The 9455-nt window shown below is 51.4% G+C and overlaps 1 pseudogene; it reads left to right on the top strand.

Annotated features, from left to right (window-relative positions):
- LOC102862046 overlaps positions 1 to 9455 on the top strand; it is a 40915-nt pseudogene that overhangs the window by 1966 nt on the left and 29494 nt on the right.

Here is a 9455-nt window from a genome sequence, read left to right as displayed (position 1 = left end):
CACACACACACACACACACACACACACACAGTTGGTAGAAACCTTCTATTTCCTCCTCTTTGACTCTAGTTGTTGGTGCATGTATTTGAATGACCGTTGTAGTCACTGGACTTCCTTGTGTGCGTATGGATATTATCCTGTCATTCCCAACATTGTATTTCAAGTTTGATCCAGACATGCCTTTTTTAACTATGAAAACAACTCCATTTTCAATATGTGGCAAATCTTATGCTGTATTGATTTGTTTGCGTTCGTATGACGGAGTGAGAAAATGATAAGCTTAAAGGGAAGGATCAGGCTATCTGCTTTTTCCAGTCTCACATCTTGGACTAGTGTTTAGTACAAAAGACTGAGCAAATATTGCAAAATTTAACTTACTATCTTTTATTATTATTCCAACTCGAAGCATTATTAGCCATCTCAAATGCAAACTAATCATTGTAAGTTATATTTTTGCATGGTCTGCCTCAAATAGTAATGCATTTTTCTGCATTTATTTGGCTATAGTTTTTCCACTTTTTTCCTATGGTATCATAGAAAAGGTATACTGATTTGTACAAATATTTGACAAAACACTCGGATGTGACTTACTTGACTCCTGCCTTCCTATTTTAATTTTTAATTTGAACTTTTACGGTTGCAGCATCTATGAATTGCATTTCAAAAAGATTTGTGAGAGTTAAACTATACTTCATGAGTAAACTTTTGAGATTTCTTCCATATTGTTTCAAATGTAATAAACTTCAAAACAACCTGCATGATGCAGACAACAGTACTTCACTTGCTAAAAGTGAGGAGGACCTGAAATGCTTGCTACAGAGGATCAAAAATCTTCGTTTTCAATACGGGTTACATCTCAACATCAAGAAAATGGAAGTCCTTTCCACTGGGACACTAGGCAAAATCATAGTAGACGAAGAAAGGATTGAAACTGTCGATGATTTCATCTTACTTAGATCAATAGGCTTGGTACGTGCAGTCAGGAGATCAGAGTTATGTGTTGCCTTGGCTGTATCCATCGTCGGTGACTTCTCAGAAATACTGGAGACCAGTGATGAGAATTTGAAGACTGAGGTGCTCCTGGTTCTGACCATGGTATTTTTCGTTACCTGCTATGCTTTGGAGAGCTGGACAATGAATAAGGATTACAGAAGAAGACTGACGCCTTGAGTTGTGGTGTTGAAGAAGAGAACCGTATACCCGGTGGACTTCCAAAGTAAGAGCTAGATCTTGGAGAGGGTGAAGCAGAGTGTTCCTTGGAGACAACGATGGTCTCTCACTGTGCGTATGTTTCTAGGAGAGTTATTCCTTGGACAGGGATATCATGCTTGGAAAGGTGAGGGTCAGTGGAGGAAAGGAAGACTTCCAATGAGGTGGGTTGATACAGTTTCTGTGGGAACCGGCTCAAGGGTGTCAGAGATGATGGTGAGGATGGCACAGGACAGGATTCTGGTCTGGGTTCATAAAGTCATTATGAGTTGTGCTCAACTTGATGGTACCTAGCAGCGTCGACAGTCCAGAAAGGTCAGGGATTCAAATCCAGCCTCTCACTCGGAGAAAGCCGTGGCCGTTCACTTCCACAAAGAAACCTCGTGGGAAGTCGGGCCCTGTAAGCTTGGGGCTCTTGGAACAAATGAAGCGTTGGATTTAATACTAATTTAAATCTGTTTGCCTATTTCACCTCCGGTATTGGATTCCAAACAGCAGTAAGTCCACTGCTTCATTTGACACTTTATACCCAGCCCTGGCCTCCTGAGAGCTCGGGAACTTGTGATGGGTCACCCGATGTTTAACCACTGTGGTGGTTGCTGCTGGGCGGTCACGGCAGACCGACTCGACTCCCCAGCAGGTTTTCAGAGGCTGTGATTGGCACAGAAGGAGACTGCCCACCTGTGTCCCTCACAGCAGCTGGTAGATTCAAACCACATACCTTTGGCATGGTAGCATGACTCCTTACCACCAGGCTGCCAGTGCTTGCTACTTAACCCCCAGCCTCTCGTCATCTGGAGAAGGAAGAATGAAGAGAAGCAAAAACCCAAGGAAATAAGTAATTCCATGGCCTCCACCACCCCGAGACCAGAACAGGGTGCCCGCTGTCCCTGCTGGCCACTCGGAATGGTGTCACAGTAGAAGGTCCTAGACAGAGACATGTAGAACACATAATAAGCATAAAAAGAGCCAAGTGTCTGACAGACTGGTGCGATCCTGAAACTGTGGTCCTGCGACACTCCTCAAACTGGAACTGAACCCTCCAGGGGCCACCCTGTAGCTAAACAAAAGATGGGTTCATAAAGTGGACGGTCACCCATTGAGGAGACTGTGACCACACAGAGACCAGAGGGCCCGGGGCTCGGGCCCAGCACCAGGTGCAGAAGGCCGAAAGGGGCAGGAAAAGGGGCGAAAAGAAACCAGGGATCCGTGAGGAGTCAGAAAGAGTGCACGGGTGCCCTGAGGGGTGAGTACCCAGGTCCCAAAGCTGGTTGATCAGGGAAAGAAGCTGCTCTGTGACCTTTCCCCTAAATCACAAGAACGAAGGTGGAGAGGAAGCAGTGCTTGGCCAAGCTCTTTGCACCCGTTAAACTGCCTTCCCTCCTGGCCCTCCTGTCCTAGCAGATGTGGCCCAGATGGAAGCGGGTCTCTTCTCAGCAGCTGTCATTGAGGGAGCCCCTCTGTCTTCCCCAAGGTCTGAGCAGTGCCTCCACCCTGGATGCGCCCTTGTTCACACAGCAGCCTTCCCCAGACCAACAGCTAACCCTGCCACAGGTCCAGCCCAGGTCCACTCGCCCCTCACCACAGGGGAAGGGACCATGGGCACCTCACCACAGGGGAAAGGGTCCACCGGCCCCTCACCACAGGGGAAAGACAGACAGAGTCAGATTGGTATAAACAGCTTTCATCCCACTCCTTTCTAAACATCCCCAGTGTTCTGGTTCAGGTTTAGATGGAGTTCAATCAGGCATCTGTTTCCACAGAACCTTCTCAGGGTATCTGCCCAGAATAGACCCCCAAGACTGCTTGGAGGTGCCCCAGAGCAGCAATCAGGGAAGTGCTTAATTAGAGAGTAGGAGGCCCAAAGAAACTTCCAGAATATATACTTGCAGCAGCAGTGCGCCTTCTCTGGTCCTCTACGCCATGCCTAGGGGGTGGACACATGTGCATTGCACTGACCTCGCGTGTGCATTGATGAGCTTTGTGGGGCCACCCTGCTGGTCACTGGCTCAGGACCCAGGGTCTGCACAGGGGAGGGAAGCTTGCTCCCCGCTGCACCCTGCAGCAAGCCCAGCTCAGAACCGGAGGGCACAGAGGCCAGGTGTCTGGGACGTGCAGGGTCCAGGGTAAGGTTCTGAAGTGTGCCCAGCCTGCAGCCTCTGGGATGCAGGAATCCATGGGTAAGGATCACTCAGGAGCTGGCCAGGGCAGGCTGGGGAAGCTGCGGCCACCACAGCCCTGCCTCCAAGTCTCCTCCAGCAGCAGTGGCTTCTCTCGGGTCACACACGGGCAGCCTCCTTCACTGGGCTTGAAGATGCTGTTCATAGGCTTTGACTCTTTTTCTGTCTTGTCTTGGTTTGCTTACAAAGTTCGTAAACACTGTGTTTCATACTATTCTTTTGTTGTTGTTTTTACAAATATTTTCAATCTGTTTAACTTCAGTTAGTTGAAATACTGTGTTTCACACTATTCTTGATTTAGTGTGTTTCATACAATCATTCTCATGCATTATGCTTTATGATTCATTCATCACCATTGCATCTTGCCCATTATTACCCTTTTCTTCCCATTTCTTTCCCCCCCAAACTGTGCAACCCTGTGGTTTCGCCCCTCTCCCTCCTCAGCCCTCCCCCCTTGAGTTCCCATGCATGTTTTACTAGTTACCCTTCTATTTTTACAATAATGGTCTTATGCAGTATTTGTCCTTACGAGACTGTGTTAGTTCACTCAGCATAATGCTCTCCAGCCTCTTCTAAGTTATGTAGTATTTCTCAAAATTGTTACTCCTGCATGCTGTTGTTTGTATTTTTTTACAAAGTTAATGGCAGCCCTGCCCTGAGCAGGCCTGTTGGACCCACTGTCCCAGGTGCACGGGCTCACCATCGTCACTCTTGTGGTTCCAAATGCCCCCACCATGCTGTCGCACACGCCTGACTGCAGCACAGTGTCAGCAACACCAGAACCAACACCTGCGGGTAGCTCCCTTCACTGCAAAACTCACTGTAGTTTGGGGGTCCGAGACTGAATCAGGACGCCTCAGACGTGGGCTTGTGCCCTTGGTTGTAATTGAACCCGTTCTCTGACCCCTCATCAGTGGAACCCAAAGCAAGTGCACTGCTCACTCAAAGGCTTCAAGCCGCTGGCAGTTCAAACCCACCAGCATCTTTTCATGGTCGGAGAAAGATGGACCGTCTCGTTCTGTTCCAGGTGGGGGTGCGGGAGGGCGGTCTCCTCCCTCCACAGGTGGGGGTGGGGGCACCAAGCTAGGAGATGAGGACGTGCAAGGATGGACGTTCCACCGCTGGACCAGCCGAGGCAACATTGGTGGACCCCGAGGTGTGGGAGCCTTCCACCAGAACTGCAGAGAAGATACTGGGGTCACGGGGAATGGGCACGTGATGCCGTCCACCTGTGTGCAGGCTGCCACTGCCTCTCCTGGGCTCCACACCCTTAGGGGCAGCTCTGCGGGACTGGGACGGTCTTGGTTCCCAGGGGTACGAAGCCAGCTCTCAAGTTTCTGTCTTCCAACTGGAGAGCACATAGAAACGGCCCTCTGGGACACACATGTCTGGGTGGCCGTGGTGCACGAGGACTCCGCGAGCTAGCTTGGCCCTGCCAGCAGGGAGGATTCACCTCCCAGGACCCCCTCACCCTTAGAGCCACCCAGGGTGCTGGGGTAGGGTCAGCTTGGGTGGAGAGAGAGGAGGGGAGAAGGTGAGACACCATCAAGCTGCAGTCCCCACCCCAGGTCCCACAAGGACTTCCCCCCATGTGCACCCTGCAGCCCTCACCTAACTCAACTGCATGTCAAGGAGAAAAAAAAGGCACCAATGCCTGTCCTCACTACCCCGCTTCCACACTGGTCCTCCTCCACGGCCCCCTCCACCCCCTTCTGCACTGGTCCTCCTCCACGGCCCCTCCCCCCCGCCCCATGCCCAGGCTCCCCTACGAGTGTTCCTCCACCAATGACCCCCTTCTCCTGTCCCTTTTCCTCACGGTCCCCCTCCTCTCATGCCCCCCTACCCTCTTTGGTGGCTCTCTGCCCACTGTTCTGCTCCCCCCCCCCCGAGGTTCCCTCCCCTTGTCTTGTATCCTGACCCCTCCCCCAGCCCTCACACCAACAGTGGAACCTGCTCACCCTTCCTGGTAAAAACCTGGGTTCTCCAGGGCCAGGCTGTTCGTTGAGTAAACCAGTCCACCCTCCAAGGCCAGGGTCATCTGTCTGGATTTAGTGGCCAGCTGCACCTGTCCTCATCAGGGGCAGGATGTTCAGTCTCCCCCATGTACCCCATGCAGGCCATGGGCAGTGGGTTCCAGGATGGAATGGGTGACATTTAGGACACACAGGGTCTTCCTGTTAACACCGCCCCGAGATACCAATGTTCACCACGATGTATCTGACGTTGGCTTCTTGGCCTGGCACCTGTTGTTTTCCAGGATACTGGGTGTAGTCCACCCTCTCTAGGGACAGGGAAGATGGCCGGGGAGGCTGGCACCTCCCGTGTTAGTCTCACAGACGTTTCTGGGGTGCAGGGACTTAGCTGCTCCCTGGCTCCATGGTGACTGCCTGGGTGGCACTGGGCTGTGGTTTTGGTTTTGGGGGGGTTACAAGGGTGATCTCTCCCCACCCAAGTGGCTGTCCTGCATCCCAGCCCGAGTCCTCTGTTCTGGAAGGGGAGGGTGCCCACGGCGGCGACATAATTGGAAAACACAGAAAGGCACTGGGAGTGCTAGCCCTGCCTGTTGAGGGGCACGGCCAAATGGCAAACCCCAAACAACTTCAGCCCATCAGCGCCTAGCCATGGCCTGATTACAGTCTCGGAGGGAGTGATTGTAATAATAGCCTGGCGATGCCCAGATGCAACTCATTACGTGCTTTGCCTCTGCTCCAGAGGTTCAAGTTCTGTCATCAAGCAAATGTAAGGAGGTGGCCAACCTCGCCCCACAGCCCCTGCCAGCCACTGCCCAGGAGAACCTCGCCATCTGGGGCTGGCCGTGCCCAGCCAGGCATCTCTGGAGGGGACGCTCGGCCTGGCCTTTATGCTGACCAGTGGCCCTGGGCTCAACAGAGGACGTAAAGCAGATGCTGTGTCAGGGAGACCCCCGGGGTCACAGAGGGGTAAGTGCCTGGCCACGGCTGAGAGGGGAAGGACCATCCCACGCTGAGGCCCTGCGGAGGGCAGTCCTGGTCATGGCTTCCCTCTGTGGACTTGGAGTCACGTGACAATGGGCAATGACAGCTTCTATCAGACGTAGACTGAGGGCCCCACCAAGCTTCATACAAAGCAAGTAATGAAACAGAAAGAGAAAGGGTCCTCATGGAATGGGGGAGCACACTGCCACCATCCCACCACACAGCAGCCCTGCAGGGACTCCGTTTGTCCAGCTGTGTGCCGAGGCGGACAAATCGTGACCCCCAATGAGTGGCTGACGTCCTTGTATCACCCCAGGGGTACCCTTACTGGAGAAATGAGCTTCTGTTTTGTTTTCTGCCCTTCCCAGAGAGGAGAGCCCCAGTCCTAACTCTCCTGTGGCCGAGACACCAGGAGACAGAGGCCAGGTGACAGGAAGGCCACCACCATCCAGTCCCTCTGGTCCTGTGGACACAGTGCCACTGCCCCACCAGCTTCCCAAGGCCACCAGTTCTTACAAAAGCTGACTGCGCCCCTCTTCCTGTGGAGCAGCTGACGGATTCGAACCCTCAGCTTTTACGTTAACAGCCAAGCACTCAACCGCTGAGTCACCAGTCCAGTGGCTGGGTGTTGGGAACTTCAAACCGCTGGCATCAAACTGACTCTGAATCACAGCTTCCATGAGGACATGGACTCCCACCTCGCCAGTATTCTGGGTGGCGCTGTTCAGGACAGTGAATGACCTTTTCTTCCCTCCACAGTGCTTGGCGAGTTTGAACCACCACCTTTTGGGTTGCAGCTGCTCAACCACTCTGTCACCAGAGACCTTTTATGTAAGATTAAACCAAGTCCACTGTCGTCCGTGGATTCCAGCTCTGCCCCACCATGTGGCCTCTGGGCACTGCTCTCTCAGCACCAGATCGACGTTGTGGCTCAGAACGCTGGCACTACAAGGGTTAATGACCAGAACAGTGGGCACAGAGTGTGGGAGCCACCGTCACCATTGTTCACATTGCCTGGGCACACCTTGCTGATTCCGGAATGTTCTGCAGGAGGGATGTGGAAGTAGCTGGGCATCTACTGCTTTCAGCATCAAAAATCTAGTGCATTTTTGCAGAACCAGCAGATAAGTCTACAGCCTGAAGAGTAACAGCCACAGGAAGGTGCCTGAGGAAAATCAACTGTACAAGCCTGGAAGGTCAGGGTCAGAACAAAACTGAAGTCCAGACATCAGAAAAGAAAGGACAGCTGAAAACAAGAGCGGCAGGGCAGGGCAAGGGCACAGCCACTGAGGCTCTTTTAAGCTGGGTTCTCCAGGGAAGAGAGATTAAGGTAGATTTCAGGGAAATTGTCGTGGGCTTGCAGAGGCTGGCAAGTCCCGGGTCTGTGGGTCAAGCCTCAGGAGAGAGGCATCTGGGGAGGCCAGGAAGTCTAAGTAGTCAGCTGGCAGGCAGGCTAGCAGGCTGCTGGCTTTGGAGACTGCTGGCATCAGAGTCTGAGAAGTTGAAAGGTCACTGAGGAGCAGGGCCATGAATGGCTGGCTTTGTTGTAGTTAGTTGCTGTCAAGTCGAGCACGACTCTGAGTGACCCTCTGAACAAAAGATCCGAACCCTGTCCTGTCCTGCGCCATCCTCACACTTCCTGACACACAAGAGCCCACTACAGCAGTCACTGTGTCAGTCCACCTGGTTGAGGGTCTTCCTCTCCTTCATCACCCTCCACCCTTCCCAGCATCATGTCCTTCTTGAAGGAACAGCCCCTCCTAGCAACATGTCCCATGTGTGAGGCGAAGCCTCATCATTCCTGCCTCCAAAGAGCACTCTGGCTGCACCCTCTCCAAGACATGTCTATCTGTTCTCTTGGCCATCCATGGGATGTTCAGTGCTCTTCTCCAACACCACAGCTCAAAGACATCAATTCTTTTTCTGTCATCCTTATTCACTGTCCAGGTCTCAGATGTATAGCTGGTAATCAGAAAGACTATGGCCTGAGTCAGACACACCTTAATCCTGAAACTGACATCATTACTCCTCAATAATTTGGGAAAGTCCCTAACTGCGGCTTTTCCCCGTGCAATGTGTCTCCTTATTTCCTGAATGCTCGTACCAAGGGTGTTAATTGTGGATCCAAGCAAGATGAAGCTGTTGACAGTTTCAGTCTCCTCTCTATCCAACATGACACTGCCTATTGGTCCAGTGATAAGAATCTTTGTTTTCTTGATATTGAGAGACAATCCATACTGAAGGCTGAATTCCTTGTTCTTCTGTAACAAGTGCTTCAAATCCTCCTCACTTTCAGCAAGCAAGGTTGAATCATCTGCATAACGCAGGTTATTAACGAGTGCACCTGTTCTGTAGCTATGCCTGGCTGGCACCTGTGCACATCTGAATCTAACTGCTTGTGGATTTCCTATCTCCAAATCTGCCCACTTGCTGAAATGTTGCCTGTGATCCCCAGAATCCCTATTAGTGGGCTGTTCGTGTTGTCTGTGGACAGGTGGAAGCACAAAGTATCTAGGACACTGGGCTTGTTCAGCTCTGCAGGTGCACAGGGCTGGACCACAACTCACTAATAAAGTGTTTGTGGGGATTGCAGGGACCTGAACTTCTGAGTGTAAAGAAGTTATCCATACATGCGTGTGTTTATATTGTTGTTAAGTGCTGTCGAGTCATAGACACTCAGAGACCCTACGAATGAAAGATCTGAACACTTGTATTCTCCAAATTCATAGGGTTTTCAGAGGCAAGCTCTTTCGGAAGTGGATGCTATTCCTGCTTTCAAGCTTATTTTAATTGGGAGCTCCACCAAACACTGTCTAACATGGTTAACCATTATCACATTTGACACATCAGTGTCACACTGTTTAGCATCACAGCAACCATGAGTTATCTCTGTACAGCAAAGTACAGACCAGTGCTATGCCACTTAGAAGAATGTTTGACCAAAAACAATTAAAAGTGGGCCTGAGGGCCACAGCTTAAAATCACCCACCTTTGGCTTGGTAGCATCACTTTCTGTCTACTAGGCCAACAGAGCTCTCTATGTGGTTGCTGTTATGTGCCGTTGAGTTGTAGACCACTCATAGCAACTCTATGAACGAAAGACCTGAACACT

This window comes from Elephantulus edwardii, unplaced genomic scaffold (genome assembly GCF_000299155.1).
Source record: "Elephantulus edwardii isolate Elephantulus edwardi_28Jun2011 unplaced genomic scaffold, EleEdw1.0 scaffold00127, whole genome shotgun sequence".
In the NCBI taxonomy this organism is placed as follows: Eukaryota; Metazoa; Chordata; class Mammalia; order Macroscelidea; family Macroscelididae; genus Elephantulus; species Elephantulus edwardii.
The sequence above is the reverse complement of the archived record's forward strand: the minus strand, read 5'-3'. Positions and strand labels throughout refer to the sequence as shown.